Raw genomic sequence first — 22,521 nt, forward strand, 5'->3', positions numbered from 1 at the left:
ACCAAAGTTTATGACCCCCTTGCATAGGTAGTTTAGAGTTCAGCTGGAGAGAAGCTGAAACAAACTTCCATTTGACAGAGCGCAAGTCTGCCTAAGAGGCAGGTGTGCCTTCTCCACCTCCTCTTTTCCTTCCAAAGGCTTCGGGATGACAGAGCCATGAGTAATTAAGTCCTGAAACCATGATCTGGAAGTTGTAAGAATCGTGAACTCCGAGACTCTCACCGCATTAATCCCACTACAACTGGGGGCTTACCTGGTATAGGAGGGAGCGGTACCCTACCAGTACAGAGGGGCTTCTCAAGCTCAGGCCATGGAGCAGCTGCTACGTCCTAAAAAAAAAAAAACCTGGTGCCAAATCTTGTATGTTAGAAAGGGAGACTAGCACCCAAGAACAAGTTGGGTTAGACTCACTTCAGGTCCTGCTGAAACAACTGCTAAATGAGAACCGCAGAGAGACATGTTAGCTCCCCTGGTGTACGTGAACGTAAGCAAGATCGTCGACACGACTTTCTTGATATCCTTAAGCGTGAGGCAAATTTATGAACTGAACCAGGGGAGTTGTCCTGCACTGATTATTAGATTGAGATTATCTGGCGGATGGCTCTAGAAAGTAGGGAAGTACGTCATAGGACCTTATGCTATCCTTAACCCTGTCCTGGTCTATGTACATTTTTTTGAGATTTTGTAAAAGATGTAAAATGTCATCCTTCTCAGATTGGAGCCCCTGTGAAAAAGGGATGGGTTAGTTAGTCTATGTTCAACAACAGAATTAAAATTCAGACCAGGGTTTGGCAAGCTTTCCTGTCAATGGCCACACCGTAAACGTTTCAGGCTTGGCAGGCCAAGAGGTAAGTTGAGGACGGTATGTAAATACCTTCACGTAATTTTCATGCACAATTAACATATTTTCGTTTTGATATTTTCCAATGACTTACAAATATGAAGACAATTCTTAGCTGTGGTAGACAGTCCTAAAGGAGGTGTCGGGCCGGGTTTGACCCAGAGGCTCCATTTGTCAACCCCTGTCCTGGAATGAAATATTGGAGTGAGTATAAAAAGATGAAAGTTATTATAGATTAGAAACAAGATGATAATACTAGACCTAAAGAATCAGCCTTCCACATGTAGGGTGAGAGACGGGGCTTAGGCGTAGGTTGCGTTCTGGTGGCTTTACAACATTCTTCCATGGACCACACCTCGGAGGACTCTAGAGATCTTATAAAGAAGGACAGAGGACTTCAGGTTTGGGATATTCAATTAGCTGCTCCCTGGAAAAGGAATCGAAGCCTTCAGGGCATGGGGAGTCCCAGGGGTGCTTGTCCTGAGCTCTAACTCTGCCCGATAAGGAGACAATCGAGGACACCCGGGCTCCCAGGGCTGGCTGGCCTGCATGACCCTTCATCCCTTTGCAGTTCCGAGAGTCTGTTTTCCTTCTCTTACCATCAGGCTTCTTAAAGACACGGGAGGTATCTGTTTCATGATTCTATCTCTCACCGTAAATGTTCCATGAATATTTACTAGTGAGTGAACCTACTAGAATTTGCAAATCACTTTGATATGTGAGACAAAGAAAAATAAATTCTCTAAGCAGAGGGAGGTGGGCTGCCTGAGTGTGGGGCTCTGTGGTATGAAAGACTCAGGGGTTCCTGGACTCAATGCAAAGTTTGGCTTCAGTTCTCTCTAACCCTGGCCTTGAGGAGCAGATAGCAGCGCTGGGGTTTTCTTCCCATTCTCGGGCTGCATTACATTAGTGCTTTCAACACCAGAACAAACGCTCATCCGGCTTTCAGGCCAAGCTAATCCCGGATGCCCTCCAACACCCACCCACACATTGCAGGCGGGAATCTTCCCCAGGAAAGGCTGACTTTTCCAGCTTGGCTCATAAACAGGCAGTACACAAGTCCTCGGAAACCCATTTAACGAGTGTCATCCAGGACTTACAAGCTGGCTGCAAAAATAGAGAGAGAGCTCAGTAAAACACCCAGTGGTTGCAGAGCTCCTGGAAACCGAGTGCAGGGGCAGGCACAGGGGATCTTTCAGGGGAAGTAATTTCCAGAGCTCAAGGCCAGCGCCTGGCACTTTGATAAGCATTCAGAAGGGGTCCTATTACCACTGCAAATTAAAGGGCAACTGCCTCGGCTGGGGTTTGCCCCAAGGAGGGGGGTGTCAGCAGAAGGTCACCCCAGCCAACTGCTGAGACCAGGGTGGGTGGGGGGCCTGGGGTGCAGCCAGGCTTGGGTGCCAAGGTGAGCAGGTTAGTTCCGGGATGAAAGGCCTTGCCCGCTAGCTGCCTCCCGGTGAGGGTAGGCCGGAGCCTGAACCAGCAGGCCGCACGTCCCACCTCCTAGGGCCTCACTGAAACACAAGCTGGGTAGGTGGCTCTTTCTTTCTGTGTATCAAGTCTCGCCCTCTTTAAACGGACGCTGACGAGCTTGCTGTTTTAAGGAGAAGTTTGCTTAAGAGACAAAGCCCACCTGTCCCTCCCGCTCCCACGGGACGGCTCCTTTGCTGCTCGGTTACTTCTCCGGGAAGGAAAGTCGGGAAGGCCCAGATTCAGCCAGGGTTGGCACTCAGCCCCTGGGGTGCTGGGCCGGCCACCCGGAGGGCAGCACCCGGGAGGCTCAGCGCAGAGGCCTCTGCTCTGCTCTGGGCCCTGGGATGGGGCTATTCCAGTAGGGGTTCCAGGCCCTGGCTCTGTGTGTTGGAAACCCCGAGGAGACCTGGACAGTGCCATAGGCATGGGGGAGATTTGGCAAAGAGGGAAAAATAGACATATTCCTGGGTCATTCCCTGTGGCCTTTGGTGAGTTCTGGGCATCACAGATGTCCCTCCCCTAAGACAGGTAGAAGTGAAGGACGCTCCGTGGACTGACACTCTGTTACTTGGGAGGCCCCAAGAGCAAAGGGGTAGATGAGAGATGAGATAGAGGATGTTCACAAAACAAGGGGCCCTGGACTCTACTGCCATCTGGACTTCAGGGCAAGACGGGGCACGATGGCTCTCTGTGCTCCCTGCCCCCCAACCACTGCGACAAAGCCTGTTCCCCAGCCGGCTCTGTGGGGCGGGTGGCCCTGCTACAGGCTGACAAACACTCCAGACCTCCTCTGGCACTGCTCTGAGGCTCACCTCTGCTTTGATCATGCGGTGATTCAAAACTCTTCTGGGGGAAGCATACAGTTCTCACAGTGGTGCCCAAGGCCTTTCTGGGCCTCCCACCTGTCCTGCAGCACCTGCAGATGCCCTGTGCCCTCAGCCTGTCCCACTGCTCTGCGCCACCAAGCTGCCTCCAGGTGCCCCTCTTCACGCTGTCTCCCCCCAGCTCCAACACACCAGGCACACATGCACACCATCTGGCCAGCGCCTCTTCACCCTTTACAAATGAGCATTGATGGCACGTCACCACCCTTAGGAAGCCCTCCCTGATGTTACCCCCCACCAACATGGGTCAGACATCTTCCTAAGTCCCTTCTAAACCCTGGTTCTTATCTGTAGTCCAATGGTCACGCCATCATGCCTGTGTCACTCATTAGACGGGAGTTCCGTGAAGGCAGGGCCATACCTGTTTTGTTTTGTTTAGTTTCCAGAGCCCAGAACTTAGTAGAAGCACCGTGAAAACTGGTTCATTAAGTGAAAGAAAAGAAGGAAGGAATGTGTTTTCCCATTGCTTTGTTTCATGGGTTGGCCAAGATTATTACATCATAGCCTCTGCACCTGCTACCTGTCTAGTCCCAGGGATGCGAGGGTGCCATGAACAGGCAGCTACACTAGACTTCCTCCTACATGGTCAACCGGCTCCAACAGAACACCTCCCCCCTTTCTCCTGGGGAGCCCTGACACCAGGTGCTGGCCTCTCCTAATCTGCTCCCTTTGGTTACAGTTGACTAGACCTTTCCATGTGGTGCCTGTAGACCCAACAAGTGGAGCTGGATAGAGATGCGACTTAGTATCCATATGTCAAGAAGCAGCCTGAGAATTTAGGTTGCCAGCACATTCCGTGTGGTCTGCCGTGGAGCCGCAGGGGAAGCCAGTGCTGGCAGACTGCATTTCCCCCACTACTGTCCTGATAATGGGATGCAGTGGCCTAACCTAAGGCACAGGCGTCCTACCAAACCCATAGACCCAAATTCAATTCATCCAGGAAAATGGACAGATTTAATTTGGGAGAGAAACAAGAGCAGCGAGGAAAGATTTTAGAGGCCAAGTTGGAGGTGGAGAGGAGAGAGGAAACGATACGCGACAGCTCTTTACAAATACTTGAAGCCTGTCACCTAAAAGACAAAGTAGGTCCTCTGAGGGTCAGGAATGTGCCTTGTTGGAAGGGGCCTGGTCCATGAACTCCATGAATTTAGAAGTAAAACCGAAACTGTATGTACATTTTTCTTCCTGGAGAGAAAGTCCATAGTTTTATTGTTTCTCTTTGAGATCCCCAAAACATTAAAACCCAAAATAGGATTGAAAACCAAAAACGTATTGAAGCCACTGAAATACATTCTCAAGCAGGACTGGAGACCAGGTAAAGGCATGGGCAAGTAAGAAATGGGGGCGAAAGAAAGGCCAGGATGGAAAGTAGAACTCCACGCTGGTTACGACAAGTGTTTATGACAACGCCCTTGAGGTAAGGTTTCCAGATGAAGTTTTGCTCAAGTCTGACCACTCCGCTCTGTGGTTTCCCTCCGCTGATCTTAAAGGTGATATTTTCTAGCATCTGATGCCTTTAATATAGTACAGACCTTTAGTATGATTATGTGGGGTTTTTTCCTAGAATTCCTCTAGTGGTGTGCAGTTGTTGGACGGTGCTAGAGAGAAATCAGCCCCAGAGATAGCTCCTGAAACAGTCTTGGTTGGGATGCTCTCTGTGTAATCCTCTAGAATCTTCCATACACCTCCCTGCACCCCAAGAAGCAGGCAGCACAGGTGTGTGATTCCCCAGCAGTAGGTGCGAAAGGCTTTAGGCTTCCCTCCTGGGGTGGAGTCTGGATGGGAATCAGGGTGAGGGTCTCACTCTCACTCCCCAAGGCTGCAAGAGGGGCCCCGCTTCCAGGAGCATGACAGAGTGGAGTATTAATTACTTGCTGGATTTCATGCCGAATAAAACCACATGTGTCTTTCAGCTGTGGTTTGGAAACATTTCCACCCTGGATATTATCTGTGAAAATTGGATGGGATTACATCACCTTGCTGCTGGTTTATGCATGTTCAGATTTCATGTCAGCGGGGAAGAGAAGGCGCTTCTGTGGGCTTCTCCTGGAGTGCTTCTCAGAGGGCCAGCAGAATGACTGCGGCAGGCAGAGCTGTCTCTGCCATCTCGGGAGCCTGGAGATGACTCTGCAGGCAATACAGACCCATGAAAGGTTTATAAAAAACAGACAAAAACCAAAACAAAACAAACAAACAAAAACAACTGAGTGTTGTGTTCCTATTAGGCCAACATCAGCATGGAGTAGGGAGGGCGTGAGAAAAGAAGCAGGGAGAAAAGTTAGGGATCCAGGGGCCTGAGAATACAAGATATGAAAGAGGAGAAGCATTTTGCAAAATATGTAGGGTAGAAAGTCACTCTGCTGATTCATGGAACACTGGACAGTGGGAGGATGCAGACTCCCAAGATGAATTCCATCTTCTGGCCTAAGTGACTATGGCGTGGCGAAGCCATGGTAAACCAAGGTAAAGATGACAAGGGACAGGTTTTAGAGGAAAATAATGTGTCAGGCTGGGCCCCTTGAGCTGTGAGCTGGGTATGTGATAACCAGCTGTGCGCATTTCAGGGAACAAGGAGATATAGGGATTTGATGTGTCCCTGAAAGGTTAAGGTGATGGTTTGGGGTCACTGTCCCACAGGGGCAGATGACCGGCCGCAGGGGTGGGCTTGCCCTGGGACAGCGGTCAAGTGAAGACCATTGTAAGCCGTGTTGGTGGGAATCCTGGGAGCACCAATGTTCCCATGAAGGAGACTGGAAAGCAATGCTCAGATTTGGGAAAGACATATGAGGTAGGGGTAAAGGGGGAGGAGAAGGAGTGGGCTTGGAAGGATAAGAAAAATCAGGAGGTGGTGGTTACAGGAATCCAGGCACGTACGGAGTCCCAAGAAATGTGATAGTAAGTGTATCAAATAATGCAGAAGATTGAGGAAACAACAGCAAAAATAAGTTTTCTTGGAATGTCAATAGGGCCATATATATAAATATATATAAAAATATATTTAAATATATTTATATATTTATTATATATTAATTATATAATATATAATAAATATATATTTATATAATATAATTATATTATATAAATATATATATATATTTTTTGTCTGGAGCGATTTCAAGGGGAGTAGTGAAGATAGAAGCTACACGATGAGGCTTTGAGATGAGAATGGGGGTATGAACACATTTAGAGAAAAATGCTCCTTTTTCAGGATCCTGGACGTGTAAGAAGAGGGGTTAGTCCAAGTGAAGAGGTGTGAGGAACACTCCTATGGGAGGGAAGGCTTGCGACAAGGGAGGGGGCGACTGCTGGTTCTTTCTGCTAGAACCAGGCAATAAAGCGAGAACCCCACTCCCTGAGCTTGTACCTCCTCGACGCCAAGATGAGATTATGACCAAAGCTCAAGTTCGAAAGAAGTGCATCCCCCCTGCCCAAACTACTTTAATGCAAGTCGTGCTACTACTACTACATTGTTAGAAAAAAAAAAAAAAATTCCAGGACAAACAGGATTCCAAGATAACGAACATAAACCCGGACTCTTGAGGCAGTTCAGAAAGCCTGGTCCCCCGAGGTGGACAGAAGAGCACCCCCCCCCCCGCCCCCCAGAGAAGAATGCAAGGAACACAACATCTGCAGGCGCAGCTGGGGAGCGTGCCCAGGCCCGGCTCCGGGCAGCTTTCCCCGAGCTGGTCTCCCACTGGACCAGTAGGGTCCCCTCCCCCAGGGCCAGCTGCAGATGCAGGCGTTGCCAGGCTGTGCTGAGGCTGCTGGGGAGGCCCGGCGGGTCTGGGTGTCCCCATCACGGCCTCTGCTGGGGTTGACTTCTTGCTCCTTGCAGTGGCAGCGGCTCAGAAAGATTTTTCTGCTGGGAAGATTAGCTTTCATCTTTGAATTGTGGTTTCTGGTTTGGAGGCCACAGGGATAAAGCTCAAAAGTCTCCTTCCTGCTGTCAGAAGTCCCCTTGCTCAGAAGAAACAAAGCCTCCCAGTGCACGGGGCCTGGGCTCTGCTCCCCCCCAGGCAAAGGAGGGTGGTGCTCACCTGGCATCATGTAAGACACCCACCCCGAACCTCTCCCAGGGTATCACCACCTTGGCCGAACGCTGCCCTTGCAAACTGTAGACAGGCTCTGGAAATCTAGAATAATCCCCTTTTTTTTTCACAATGTACCATGAATCATTTTATCAGACTCCTTTTCATGGTACATGGAGAAATCTGGACTAAGCAGGGTGCGGGGGTGAGAGCTATGGATCAAAAGGACAAACAGGTGAATGTGTGCGTGCGAGGGGGGCGAGGGCTGGTAAGAGCCAGGGACCGGTCACGAGCCTCATAACTTTGTCGGGAGCAGATCTAGTGGAGGGAATCTGGCTGAGCAAGCACATCTTTGTTTTTGCTTTTTGAATTTTGGTCTTATAAACAGACTTTAGGTGAACCCACTTGACAGAGTCCGTATCCGTTATCCCTGTGTCTGGTGCGGACTTGGCAGCTAACGTCGAGAGAGTGGGGTGTTTGAGGAATGACTTTCATTCCAGCCTCTCTGGAAATATTTAATGTCTAAAATATTTAGATAGTTAGGATTTACAACTTTATGGGACCTGCAAAGAGTCACAGCAACTACCTAACTACTGAATCTGATCTCTCAAAGTTTTATTTTCATTTGTTTTATCGTGAAATAAAACAGATGCACAGAAAAGTACATAAAATGCATAGATGTACCATTTAAAAATAATAACGCAGGGAATGAAGCAACTATTTACGCATGCAACAACACGGGTCATTCTCACAAACAAAATATTGAGGAAAAGCAACCAGATTTTAAACAAACAAACGGCAAAAGAATGCATGCCCTGTAATTCCATTTTTATAAACTTCAAAATAGGCAAAACTGACTGAGCGTGCTGGAAGCCAGAATAGAGTTCCCTTTGAGAAGAGGTTAGTGACTTGCCATTCCTTATTCTGTGTACTTTTGCTTTTTTTTTTTTTTTTTTCCAATTAGGATAGCAAGTGATTTGGATGTAGTGGAGTTTTGGTGCTGGTGTGCTGTAAACTTTAGCTTCTTTCATTGAACCGTACTCTCGCTTCTGCATTTTTGTGTATGTATTTTATATCGAAATGGTTTGCTAAAAATAACGCAGAAAAATACCCAAGAATTCAACACTCATGTAAAGAAATAGACTGTGCTGGGATGACTGGGTGGCTCAGTGGTTGAGCGTTTGGCTTCGGCTCAGGGCATGATCCTGGGGTCCCCGCAGGGAGCCTGTTTCTCCCTCTACCTATGTCTCCTAGGTCTCTGCCTCTCACTCTGTGTCTTTCATGAATAAATAAATAATATATTTTTTTAAAAAAAGGAAAAAGAAAAAGACTGTGCCATTTTCTTAGATACCCACTCTGGGCCTCCTCCCCTCTTCCCCCACCAAGCGTAAGCAGTATCCAGGCTTCGGTGATAATCATCACTGTGCTGTCCTTTATGATTGGAAGACTTTTGAACATATCCAACTAAAGTATTGCTGAGTTTGATCTGTTTCTAGAACTTTTGCAAATGGAATCACATTGCATGTACTTTCTCTGACTGGATACGTTTGCTCATGTTTTTGTGGTTCTTCGATGTGGATTTTTGAAGCTGTGGTTCATTAATTTTCACTGCTCCATAGTTGTCCATTGCATTAACACACTATAAATTCCTTGGCCATTGATAGATTTCTTTTCAAACGTATGCCATAAAATTTAAATCACATATATATTCTTATCAACTAAAACTAGCTTATAGCAGACTCCACGCAGGAGGGTTCGACCTTGTTTTCCAGAAGGGCCGTCTGCGGAAGAGGCATGGGGCCGGGCACCACCCCGTTCTTTCTGGCCACAGCAGTGCAACTTCACGGCTCCTCTAGCACCACCGTGTTCCCTGGTGCATAGTTATTGACCACCGCTGTGCCTCACTGGTAAATGCAGTGACTTGTAATTTGAAATTAATTTCTTTCCAGGAAATCTTTTTTTTTTTTTTAAGATTTTATTTATTTATTCATGAGAGACACAGAGAGTGAGAGAGGCAGAGACACAGGCAGAGGGAGAAGCAGGCTCCATGCAGAGAGCCTGACACGGGACTCGATCCCGGGACTCCAGGATCACACCCTGGACTTAAGGTGGCCCTAACCTGCTGATCCACCCAGGGGTCCCAACCAGCATTTTAATTGAATTATTTTGTCTCTTTACATTTGCTGTAGTGTCTATTATACTGTATTTTGATTTGTATCTATTGTCTTTTTTTTTTTGGTTGTCTCCTCTGCACTTAGTTTTTCATTTTTGGACTTTTGGGGATTTGTTTTTTATCCATCTTTTTCCTCCTGTACTTTGGATATTATACATTTACTTTCTTTCTTTCTTTTTTGGTGTTTATCTAAAACATTATAGCATGCACATTTATCAATATTAAATTTCATTAACATCTTTATCCTCTTCCCAGAAATATAAGGATCTTAGAATACCTTGGCTCCATTCACCTCCTTCCCAAACTGTATGCTATTTTTATGGTGTGTATTATTTCTCATTATGTCAGAAGAGTTATTATAGACTCATTCTGTCAATAGTCATTAGATATTACCCAATATTATTATTTTGTTTGCTCTTTATTTTTCCTGGCATTCCAAATCTTTACGTGGAAATTACTTTCCTTTGAACCAAAGGACATACTTTAGAATTTCCCTTTGAGAGTTCTGTGGGCAACAAAACCTATCAATTCTTGTTTCTCTAAAAATACCCAACCTCATTTCTGAAAAAAATATTTTTCTTGGGCATAGGCTCCTAGGTTGAATAGTTCCTGTGTTTAGTTGTTTGTTTGCTTGTTTTTCCTCTTAAAACAATGAAAATTCCACTGCCCTGTCTTCTAGTTTCCACGTGGCTTTTGAGAAGTCGGCTGTCAGTCTGACACACTTTTGAAGGCAAATTGCCTCTCATCTCTTGCTTCCTTTAGTACCTCTGCTTTGGCATTCGTGTTTCCCACTGTTAAAATGATGTATGATCATATTTCAAGTCTTGAATCTTTTGCTCTGATAATTCTCATAATTTTCTCTTCCAACATTTCCCTTGCCACATTCTTTCTCTCTCGTACTTCTGGAACTGCCACTAAGAATAAGTTAGATCTTTTCACTCTGTCCTTCGTGTCTCTTACCCATCTTATAATTACTATTTCTTCGTCTTTTTGTTTTTTTGCACTATATTCTTCATAAATCCTACAGCTCAACCTTCCAATTTGATCTCCAGCTTGGTCAAATCTATTTTCAAAAACACACATTGAGTTTTTAAATTTTCATCATTAGATGTTTCCTTTCTAATAGCATCAATTCTTCTTTCAAAACCGCTTTATTTTTTTTACAATATTTTGTTCTCTGCCTATGCAAACTTGTATATTCTATTTACATAAACTTTGCAAATGTAGCTGTTTTGTTTCTGTGTCCAAGTTTCACATAGAGTGTTCAACCCTGCTGTTTCTCACTCAAAGATACCTTGTTTCTTCATCTGCTTAGTCATTAACAATGTGAGCTGCTAATTTTCCTCTGTGACTTGTGTGTGTGCATGTGTGTGTGTGTGTGTGTGTGTGTGTGTAAATCTTGTAAGAACTGAGACAAAGGTAGATACTTTTGAAAGGGATTATTGCTTTCCTCTGCCAGGTGGAATCCAATCTAGGATTATTTAAACAATTCCATCTGAAGTTTTTGGAGCCATCCAGATGCTATGAAATTAGGGCAGCAAATCCACATGAAAGCTACCTTATAAATATAATTTCTCAGTCTTGTCTCCCCTTCCACTCAGTGCCAAGATTTGAGACAAGCAATGTTCTTTCTTTTTCTCCTTTTTTTTTTTCTTTCCTTTTTTGCCATTTGCTGGTAGGAAGGTGGGGAAGAGTTGATTTCTAGTTTACTCTCACACTGAAGATATAGCCTCTTGGTGTTCTCACTTTATGGGGGTAGATTTCCCATTCGACTCCTACTTGGAAGGGACCTGTGCTTTACTTTCTGGCCTCTGCACCACACAGGATCATAAAAACTTAAATGGTCAGCTTCTGCAAATCTTTTCAAGGTACAAATACTGGATGAACTGCTGTGCTTGCCTCTCTAGGTTCTCATGTTCACTTAGATTTTGGCGCAAGTATTCATTATTTCCTTGCTGGCTCACCGAAGCCATCACTCAACACTTAGTTATGGAGTGCCTGCGATATGCCAGCAACCTTCCTATGTGCTGGGGATGCACCGGTGTAAGAAACAGACAACAGTTTCCTCCCCTCGAGGCATTTATAGCCTGACCATTGAGTGGTTGTTTTAATAAGATTTTAAAAAAAATATTTCATCTAGCTTTTTTGTTTATTTTCAGTGCATTGATCTAGGTACTACGTAGTCTGACATCTATCAAAATCAGGCCTTATAGGATCGTAATGGTTCTCAAGATCCTTGGTCTCTCTCTTTTTAGCTGCCTTGAATTTAGTGCTTTGAAATGAGCACAGCACTGAGAAACAGGAAGACTAGATAATAGTCCCGTTTTACATCTTAGCAAGTACAGATATGAGACCTGAATTTTCTTCCTGGGTTCAATGGGTTGCTCGTGTCTCGACCACAAGGGTAATCAGGAGGCACGAATGATACAATGTAAGTGAAGGCACACTACAGAGATTACTATTCAGAGGCTAATGTTGTATTGTTTTTGAACTAGAGAAATAGTCCTAAAAGAGTGAAGAATCATGTCCAAAGTCATATGTAATAGTGTACTGTTCAAACCAAGTCGGTCTCCTAGAGCGAGGGTAAGGTAAGAGTGGGAGAGAATAGTTCTCTCAATGAATAAGGTTCACTCCCAATAATAGACTTAATTTTTCCGGCTTTTAGGGAAAAACAACTCTCCTAAGTTCACAGGACCACCCCATTGTGCCTTACCTACGAAAGGGGGTGTAAGCCGCAGCAGTGTGGTCACCCCGAAGAGCAATAAGAAGGCTACATACTGTACGTTCTTGAGAGCAGAAGGAGAGAGACGATGGAGGATGTGTGGGGTGGGGACACAACCTCTCTTTAAAGTCCTATTTTCTAGCGTCCAAGCCCCTTAAAGGACTTTCTCATCTGGGCCTACTTTATTCCCCTGATATCGGGAGACACCCACACTGAGGCGGCTGCAACTGTGTGGCAGGCCTCTTCTGGGTTCTGATGACTAGTGAAATGCAGGTTTCTCAGGAGCTCCAAGGGCCTCCGCTCCACTCGGCTGTGATGCATGTCAGGAAACTCAAGAGAATGTTCCAAGGCTCTGCAGTGCAGCTGGATCAGCTGCTCCCGAGGATGAGGCAAAAGCCTGCAGTGTACCAGCTAATTATGTGCTCCTTTATCTGTGTTCACTGATGGATTCTAGAGAGATTCAGAACACACTTTGTGCTTCTGGCCCAATGCTCAAGTTGCTCTGGAAACACAAGTCCACGGACTAATGGAATTCACAATCATACCCGGACAAAGTGTTTATTTATAATAAAAAGAGAATTTTTCTAATAAAGAGAGGCAGATGTTAACCATCTTGATTCATTTCAAATGTGCTTGGACTAATTCGACGAGCTTCAAATGGAGGATCAGAGGGCAAGCCCTGTTTTCCTTATATCCTTCAGGGTCACATTAAATCCATGTTGTGCTTTCTGACAGATTAGAACCAGGCCACTGAAGGCACTCCACAGTTTCGAGATGCAACTTTTCTACATAGAATATAAAACCCCTCAGTTTGGCTTTCATGGTTATGATTAAGAGTTGTTATTTATGCTAAATACCCTTTTATTCAAGATCTCAGAGATGCAGGGAGGCTGCTTCAAAGCTGATCGTTTTCACACTCTCTGTTTAAACTATCTCTATTCATCTTTAAGCGCCAAATGGTACCAAGGGAAGCAAACCTCAAGGAATGTTAGGGGACACATTCCTAATTTTCTAACAATAAAAATATATGCTTCTCAAGCAGAAAAGACCATGCTCGGGGAATAAGGCTCCCCCGATCCAAGGGATGATGCTGAATTCTGTTTGAGAAGTTTACTCTCACCCTAAAGCAAAGTGAAACTAGTAAATATTAAGCCCCGTTGCAGACCCACTGGTTAACCAGTTGCTTTAGTGCAAACAGAGAGGCTCAAATATTTTGACTTTCCCATTTTTCACTGAAGTCTTTCTCTAAACCTGACCACAGCTGTCCTTGAGGCCAGATGTTCGCTGTAAAACTCAGTGAATTTAATATACCATGCAAGCTCCCTGCCTTTTTAGACAGGCTGAAGCCCACAGCGTCTGCGTGCATTAGCCTTACACAGCTCTGGTGGCGGGGTCCAGGTGCCTGTTATCCTGGGTGGGGGGTGGGGGGGGGCAGTGGCTCAGATCGCTGCCGAGCTTGTGCACAACCACCGCATCCAGAACCTTCTGCCTCTATTGAGGTGAAGGGACCCCACGAATGCACTTGATACCGGCAGCTCCTGAAAGTGCTGGGCCCAAGTCAAACACCTTCCCTCTTGGTGGCTGCTCGGCAGCCCAAGCCCGGGGGGCAGGCCTGGGGCCTCCCGGGAGAGCCAGCCGTCTGCACGCTGCAGAGTTCCCCTGGCCGCTCCTCTCCCCCACGACCGCCAGTGCATTTTCTGGTCTGTTAATTAGGAGCTCAGGACTGTGCAAATGCCTGTCTGCAGCTCCTCGGGGCGAAGTCCCAAAGCCTGGAGAGCAGTGATGCAATGGAAAGAGCGCAGCTTTCAGAATTGGAAAGGCCCGGGCTTAAATCAAGCAACAGCGCTGAATTCCCTGAATGCCCCTTGATTCCCGCCTAAGCCCTGCTCCTCCCCGCGGAAGGCAGTGATTTGCAAGCCAGGGCCAGGACTGCTTTGGGCCCAGACTGCTGAGCGCCTTTTTAAAGGACACATTAAACGCTCTGAATGCAATTGTGATTGGAGAGCGCAGACACTGCAAGGTGTCGGTACCCAGGCCGCTCCGTCCTCCCTGGCCCTCGCCTCCGGGTCCTCAGCTTGGCCTCCCGCAGGCCGCTTTCCTCTGCGCTGAGACTTGCAATCACAGGTGACATTGCAGGTGGACCCCCCTGAGGCCAGGCTCAGGCCCTTCCTGGAGCCTCCGGGCTGCGCACCTGGCAGGTGCTTGACGGCCAGGCCTCTCTCCCTTCAGGCCTTCAGAGCCTGAAAACTGTTGGGGGCATGGGGCAGGTTTGGGGGAGCTCAGCCTCCGGGGAACTGGGGGTGGGGGGCGCCCTTTCCAGCAGAGGGAGCAGCCCTGGAGGCCTCGCATTTAAAGGTTGCAACCTGGGACACCTGGGGGGCTCCGTGGTTGAGCATCTGCCTTTGGCCCAGGGCATGACCCCCCGGGGGTCCCAGGATCCATTCCCGCCTGGGGCTCTCTGCATGGAGCCTGCTTCTCCCTCAGCCTGTGTCTCTGCTTCTCTCTCTCTCCCTCTCTGTGTCTCTCAGGAATAAATAAATAAAATCTTAAAAAAAAAAATGGAAGTTGCAACTTGCTGGGCATGACTGGCTGGAACATGCAGAGGAAAAAAGGATGGATCCATGCAGAAAAATAAGCGGCGCACCAAGGATGCGGGCTTTTGTATGGCATGCACATGTGTTTGGATTTTTTCCAGTAAGATCTGAGTAAGCCTGGAAGTCTATATATATGTAGTTTATATAGACCTACATATATGGACTCGGCACACAAGTGTTACATTAGTTTCACATGAACAATGTGGTGATTTGACCACGCTTCACATTCTGCTATGCTCATGAGGGTGGCTAATTTTTTTTTTAAGATTTTATTAGTTGATGTTCTCTTGTTTTGGAGCTGGAGAAAGGGAGAGAGAGTGGGTGAAGGGCAGAGGAAGAAGGAGAGAAGCCCAAGCAGGGCTCGAGGTGGGGCTAGATTTCATGTCTCCGAGATTAGGACCTGAGCTGAAACCAAGAGTAGGATGCTTGCCTGACTGAGCCACCCACATGCGCCAAGGGTGGCTAATTTTCTCTTAAAAGAAACTCCTGCATGTCTCTTAAGAGTTTCCTGATGGTGAGGTGACTCTTCCCTTTTTCAGCTCAGGTAGCTAAATCATATAGTATGTGTCAACCGCCCCCCCCCCCCCCCCCCCGCCCGAACAAATAGATCAAATAGAGCTGTTTAGGTTTTGACTACTCCTTGTCACTTCCTAGTGTGACTTTGGCCAAGCCCTTAAACATCTGAATGGAGTTTCCTACAACTGGCACCATTTCCGTGGGTGCAAATTTTGGCTCACAGTAAGGGAAAACCTCATTTTGCACATGTTCTCTCTTCCCAAGACACTCTCCTACTCCTCTGCACCCAGGAAACTTCTTTATCTTAGCACAGTTGTGCTCTACCCAGACTGGTCTTTACCCAGTTACTCGGACTGGATCAGGGCCCTGAGATACTTTCCAGAAGCACCTTGGACTGGCCTGTAACAGTTATCTCACTCGTAGTGATTTGCAATTGTTTACCTCTTCTTTTAAAGAAATTACCTTAGATGCTATAGCCTCTGGGCTCTTGCGTACATGAAAAAGCCCATCAACCATCTTCATAAAAGCACTAAGTAAATAAAATAAAGTTATATGGTGATGGAGAATTCTGAGGTTAGCTTGATTTCGTCTCCCACCTTTCTTAGTACTTGTTTTTTATGCTTGGATGACTGAATAACTAATATTTAGAGTTTTATTGAAGTATAATTTACATAAAATAAAATGTACATGATTATAGTTTACAATTTGATAAGTTTCAAAATGTGTATTACCATGAAATAATCACCACGATCAAGATAATAAATGTATTCACCATCTCCAAATGTATCCGTGTGCCTCTTAATAATCATTTCATCCTGTTCCCATCTCCCCTCTCTAGGCAACTGCTGACCTGCTTGTGTCAACTGCACACTAGCTTGCATTTTCCAGAGTTATATATAAATGGAATTATACAATATGTACCCCCTCTTTTTTGGCCTGACTTATTTTACTGAATGTAATTACTCTGAGATGCATCCAAGTTGTTGAATATGTGAATAGTTCATTCAGATATTTATATAGTTCATTACCGAATAGTAGTACACCACCGTATGAGTCCGCCAAAATTTATTTATCCATTCACCTATTGATAGCATTTGCATTATTTCCAGGTTTTTGCTATTGCAAATAAAGCAGCTATGAACATTTGTGTGTGTGTGTGTGTCAATACATTGGAATTTATCAAAATAACACTGTTTGGTGAATGAAAATACAAACCACACACCAGGAAAAAACATTTGCAAACCACATGTCTGAAAAGGTCTTGTAACTAGAATATGTGTATTTTATATTCGAAAGTTGCTAAGAGAGCAGATCTTAAGAGTTCTCATCACAAAAAAAAAAAAAAATGAAGCTATGTGAATTGACAGATGTTAACTGATCATTTTGTGATATATATAACATATATATTCACACCAAATTATAATGTTGTATGCTTTAATACAATGTTATATTTCAATTATATCTCAATAAAACTAGAAAAATATATAAAGAACTGTTAAGATTCAAGGATAGACAACAAAAAAATCCAACTGAAAAAAATGGGCAGAAGATTTGGTCAGACATGTCACCAAAGGAATTATTTAGAAACATTAAACACATTGAGAACATTTGGGTTGCGTCCAAGCTCTGTTAGGCTGGCCCAGAGCCCATTTGGTCTAGAGCTAATTCTTTCCTATGATTGAGGCATCTGAGCACTGTCCCCCAAGGCCCATGATTTCTGAGGTTTTCCAACCTGCCTCTTGGGTACAGAACAATTTCTGGCCCTGTATGAACATCAGAAATTATTTTCCTGAATCCTTTCCGTGGCTCTCAGCTAGCTGACCCTGGAGGGGGATCCCTCGCTGATTTCCGGAGTCCCTCGGGGCAGCTGTCCCCTCTCCAACCCTCTGCCCTGTGTACCCCAGGGAAGCCCATCTCCATCTCCTCGACTCAGAGAAACCACTGGCTCTGTCTGGGTTCCCTTCCTCTACATTATGGCATAGAAACTTTCGCTAGGAAGAAAAAATAGGCAGTTGTAGAGCACATCTGATTTGTTTCTGGTCTCTCAGGTATCACTGTGGTTTGTTGCCCGGGAAGAGAAGGGTGCATCTAAAGTCTTGAAAATCCTTGTTGCATAGAGTTGGTCTGATGGTTTAGTTTCAGGAGGGAGAGTAAATCCAGTTGCTGCTACTCCATGTCAGCCAGGGTGGAACTCTGAAGGATTTTTTTTCACCAAACAGCTATTGAGCAGCCTTCCTGACAGTTCCTGAATCCTCACGAAAATCCTCTGAGATATAGACATTTTGACCCCACAGAGAGGTAGCATGGATTGTGGGTAAGAACGCAGATGATAACTAAAAGGATTGTGATCTGAACTCTGGCAGTCTTGTTGCCAGCTCCTCATGCTTAAATAATATACTATATAGCCTATTTTTGAAATGTGGTGACTTAATCAGCATTTCCTCCATGTCAGGAGGAAATTTTTTTTTCTGGAACAGAGTATACCTTATTAAGTGAATTTTTGCCCTTACAACTTGAATACATTTTCAAGAACCCATTCTTTGAACTTTTCTTTATTCAAGTACATCTGTCACTTGTGTGTTGGGTTATCTTTGAAACAAAGACTCATCAATGGCAGAAGGACTTGGTGCCACATTTTCTTACCAGGCGATAGCAGTCACAATTACATGATGCTGTGTTATGTTGTATTACCGAGACATGAGATGGAGAAAAACACAGACATCAACAACCCCGAATTGAAAAGTGATTGAGGACAATTGGACACAATGCGAGAAACTAGGAATGTCTTAACTAATTTATCTAGTTATAAATCTTGATAATGTATCCTTTTCGTAGGTGCCAGAACCATATGTGATATAAAACAAATCTGTGTCTATGATTAAATGAGCTCCATCAGTAAATACAAAAATGCTAAGAAATAAGACAGCATTGGGTCATGGTGTAATTATTGGCAGTGCTTTTTCCCTTTTTGAGTGGTACATAAAATAACGATGTGTCTTACAGTTGATGGTAGCTTTGATTTAATGAAATATGGTGTCATCTATCTAAATGTTCCGGGTTTTTCTTTCTATTTCCCCTCTGCACCAACCCTTACCTAAAGCTTTTATTTCAATAATTAAATTTCAGACATCGTGTTTGGTTTATTATAGTGTCTAATATATGTGTTTCCAGTGCTGCTGTTTTGTCCCTTATTTTGTTTCTTTAACTGCAAATCTCCATTTTTTTCCCCAATTCATTCCATTGTTTTTACTATTCCTTTCTCTGAGCTCTTTCTTTGAAAATGAGTTTTTATTAAGTTCTGTGGTGGTAAGGGAATTTCTTTCATTTCCTTGGACTGAGTTCTTGCCTATGGAATTAATTTCCCAGAAGGACTTTCTCACTTTATTTTTTCTACTTAAGCTTCAGCCAGATTGCCCCCCATCCATCCCTTCCTTCCTCCTGTGGGGTCCTGCCCTGGCCTGCCCCTGCCACTTCAGCCTGTCAGATTCTCACTCATTCTTCAATGTCTGTCTCAACGACTTGGTTAATAATGCTCTTCATGATTTTGTGGGACGATGAGACTCCCTTCCTTCTTCCACCCCCTCATAGCACCTTTGTCATCTCTTGTAGATCTTATCAGATTCTCCCTCAGAGTTTCATTATTAGGATCACTGTGCAATAGGTTTTTGTTTTGTGTTTAGCAGAACTTTGTCTTCCCCAGTCAGAGGAAGGTGACTGTATATAATAGATTCTTGACAGATATTGGTTGAACTAAATCGATATACCTAAATTATATGGAAAATCTTCATCATATGAACTGGTAATTTCCTAACATGATTTTAAAATCCTTGAAGAGTTCTTAATACATCTCAAAGAGTGATTCCCTACCTTTAGGACATGTGAGAATCACCTGTGTTAGTAGGTTTTGTTAGTTTTGAACAGCAGTCCTTGTTTCCGGCCAAATCTACTAAAACTGTCATCATTGAAAATGAGCCCCCAGAAAGGATTTTAAAAGCTCTACAGAAGGCTCAGTAGGTTAAGTGTCTGCTTTTGGTTCAGATCATGATCTCAGGGTCCTGGGATTGAACCCTGCATGGGGTTCTCTGCTTAGTGGGAGGCTGCTTCTTCCTCTCGGCTGCTCCCCCTGCTTGTGCTCTCCTCTCTTCCTCAAATAAGTAAATAGAATCTTTTAAAAAGTAAAAAAAAAAAAAAAAAAAAAAAAAACAATAAAAGCTCTACAGAAAACGTTAAAATACTGGTCATAAAAGGTTAAAATATTGGTTTTAGGAAGTCAAAGCATTTTCTTCTGAGCCATATGTAGATTTAGGGGATATTTCTTAGATCTCCTAAACTGAGCATGTGTCCTAATTAAGGAAAATGGTGCATGTACCACAATAGCCAATAATCTATTTTTCCCAAGAAAGAAAAACGGTAGAACAAATAAAATATGGGGCTACTATAAGCCATTTCTTCGCAGATTCAATACATATATGGATGTAAAAATAATCTAGCCCTGACTATTTCTTCTTCCATAAATACCGTGGCATAAAAGAGAGAAACACACATTATAATTACCTTGTGTGTCTGCAGTAACAGAAGCTCCAATGCAAGAGTATACATTCTGTTGACTAAGAATAAAGCAATTTTCTTTCTTTCTTTCTTTTCCTTTTTCATTCCTTCTTTCTTTTCTTTTTTTTTTTCCTTTTCTTTCTTTCTTTCTTTCTTTTTTTTTTCCTTTGGCAGTGTCTGCTTTATTTTGTGTAAAGAGTCTGGAAACACGATTTTCAGCATGGCTTGCAAAGCATGTATGGGCAAGTTTTAAGAGCATATTTGTACACCACCCCAGGTAAGTCATCAATCAGGTAATTTGTGCAGTTTTCTACTCTGTACTGAGTAACCCAGTGTTAATCATCCTAAAGCATTAGAGTCTTTATTAAGAATTAATGTGTTTATGTTAGTGTCTGTGCAAATTTCAAAGTAGCCTCTAGGGTTCCCGTCCTCCAGAAATTTAGAACCTTATGTGGATGAAAGAATGTGGATATAAATGAATTTATTTAAGTGACACAGAATTGATAGGATAAGTATTTTTTCCTTCCATTGGTTGTAAATAGGCATGTCTTTATGGATCCACGACTAATAATGAATTTGCACACACCATGCAGCAGAGACGCTATGAATCTTCTATAAAGATACAGACATTTGAAATGCCAAGCTTTGGAAACAACAGGATTACAACCTTTGAAGAAAGAGAATGGGTCTGGACTTAAGTCATCCATTGTGGCATCAGATATCGGATCACTAGGACATAAACCTGTGGCTTACCTGTGAGAAGTCCAGAGTCAATCAATGTTCACACATAGAGAATTCCTTCTGCATTACTTGAGTTAGACGAAGATACTACACTCAGTGCTAGCTGCTTTTTGAAACCCTAAAACATATTCCTTTTGGCAGCAAAGTCCGGGGAAGATGTTTTCGTGTGATCTGTTACTAGAATGTAAGGTTCTAGAGAGCAGAAATGCATTTATACCCTGGTGCAGTCCTAACACCAAGAACAGTGCATGATACATAGTATATGCTCAGTAAATATTCTATGCAATGCCTTCAATTTAAAATTTTCTGTTTTTATTTTAACACTTAGTTCCTGCTTATAAATCAGTTCATTAGAGAAATTTGGAAAAATTTTGAAACCTAAAGCAGGATATAAACATTATTGATGATACCACTAACTAGAGGTAATCATTATAAACTTTTTTGGTGGTTAATGTGTGAATGTTTTTATAAAAATGGTTTGGTGCGTGTGTTTGTGCATGTGTGTGCAAGCGTGTGCATATGTGTGTACACACGAGAATCACTGAATTTGTATGCATAAAGTTTTTGGCAACATATCATGAGTATTTCTCATATGTTTAAATTCTTTGGAATCATCATTGTTAGTGGTTATATAATTTTCAAGCCTGTAGCCTTATCATAATTTGTTGGGCACATGCTCTATTTGGGACAATTCAGGTTGCCTTATTTAGTCACTTTTGGTAAAAATAAATAATACAATTATAGATGTCCTTATATGTTAGTCTTTTGACATCACTAATTATTCCCTTAGCATAACTTCTCTTTGAAATGGTTATAGAAGTTTATAGTGAAACAAAAATTTTTGGGAATTTCATTCTACTTCACTCTTGATAACATCAATTATTCTTTTCCAGTTTCCAACTCTATAAAAAATAATATCTCATTATGTGTGAATTTGAACTTTATTTTTCATTTGTATGTAGCAACATGTTTTCACAAATGGATATTTTAATTAATTGATTATATACGTTATTTATATGTTTTGGGTAGTCTTTTTCTTAGTGACTTATAAGAGCACTTTACATATTATAGATAGGAAGCATTTATCTTTTGCACAAATTCTTCCCCTTTGCCATTTCACCTTAAATGTTCTTAATGCTTTTGATGCACAGATTTACATTTTTGTATATTCCAACACATTAAATTGTGATTTATTTTCTAGCTTTCATTCCTACAATGGTCTTTGTTAACTGGCATCACCTATGATCATTTCATTTTAGTCCATTTGTGGCTTTATATTTCAGGTAGGCTGAATTTTTTAAATCAATTTATAATTTATTTCAATGTAATTTCAGAAACTGAATTTTATCTTTTACCAGTCGTCTTGTTATAATTTATCCAATAATGGCTTCTGTCCTCAATTATTTTGTATACAAATTTGATGATATATTAAATTTTGTCCTTGATTTCTTCAGTTAGAATATCCACCTCTTCGTACTTAACATGTACCAAAGCTTGATAATACCTTATATGTGGTAGAATAAATCTCTTCTCTTTATTCTTAATTTTTTTCTTGAATATCAAGGCAATCTCCAGTAATTTTAAATTTCAGGTAAACGTTAGAGTCCTATTAACAAGTACAAAATGGGGGAAAGTTAAGATTTCTGTGAAAAGTATATAACTAACATTTTAAAATAACTTGGGAAGAAATCTGTTTACAATATTGAATCCTCCAAAACATTATGCACCCACACAGCACAAAATTACGTTTACACAAATACACAGTTCCTATTTTTCAATAAAATAAAATCTTCTTTTCTGTCTGTCATCAAAGTTGTAACATTTTCTTCAAAATAGCATAAGTGTATTTCATGTCATATTTATCCATGTGTATTTTAATATTTTGGGGGGGATGTTTAACAGTTGTTGGACATATGAGTTGTTTTCACTTTTTGTTATGTTTACTGCTTCTAGGAACATTTGTGTGGAAGTTTTTGTGTAGACATAGGTCTTCATTTGCCT

General features: G+C 43.1%; 1 long non-coding RNA gene across 2 annotated transcripts in view; it reads left to right on the forward strand.

The window, feature by feature from the left end:
* Window positions 1–21,996, forward strand: part of LOC119864158 — a 78,655-nt gene extending 56,659 nt beyond the window's left edge. Inside the window, exons 5-6 of one of the 2 annotated variants that reach the window (XR_005373063.1) lie at window positions 19,954–20,056; window positions 20,322–21,996. This is a non-coding gene — a long non-coding RNA (uncharacterized LOC119864158). Of the gene's footprint in view, window positions 1–12,064; window positions 12,732–19,953; window positions 20,057–20,321 lie in introns of those variants that run through there. The other variant, XR_005373064.1, reaches the window with a different exon arrangement.
* Window positions 21,997–22,521: the final 525 nt, after the last annotated feature.

Source organism: Canis lupus, chromosome 18 (genome assembly GCF_011100685.1).
Source record: "Canis lupus familiaris isolate Mischka breed German Shepherd chromosome 18, alternate assembly UU_Cfam_GSD_1.0, whole genome shotgun sequence".
NCBI lineage: Eukaryota > Metazoa > Chordata > Mammalia > Carnivora > Canidae > Canis > Canis lupus.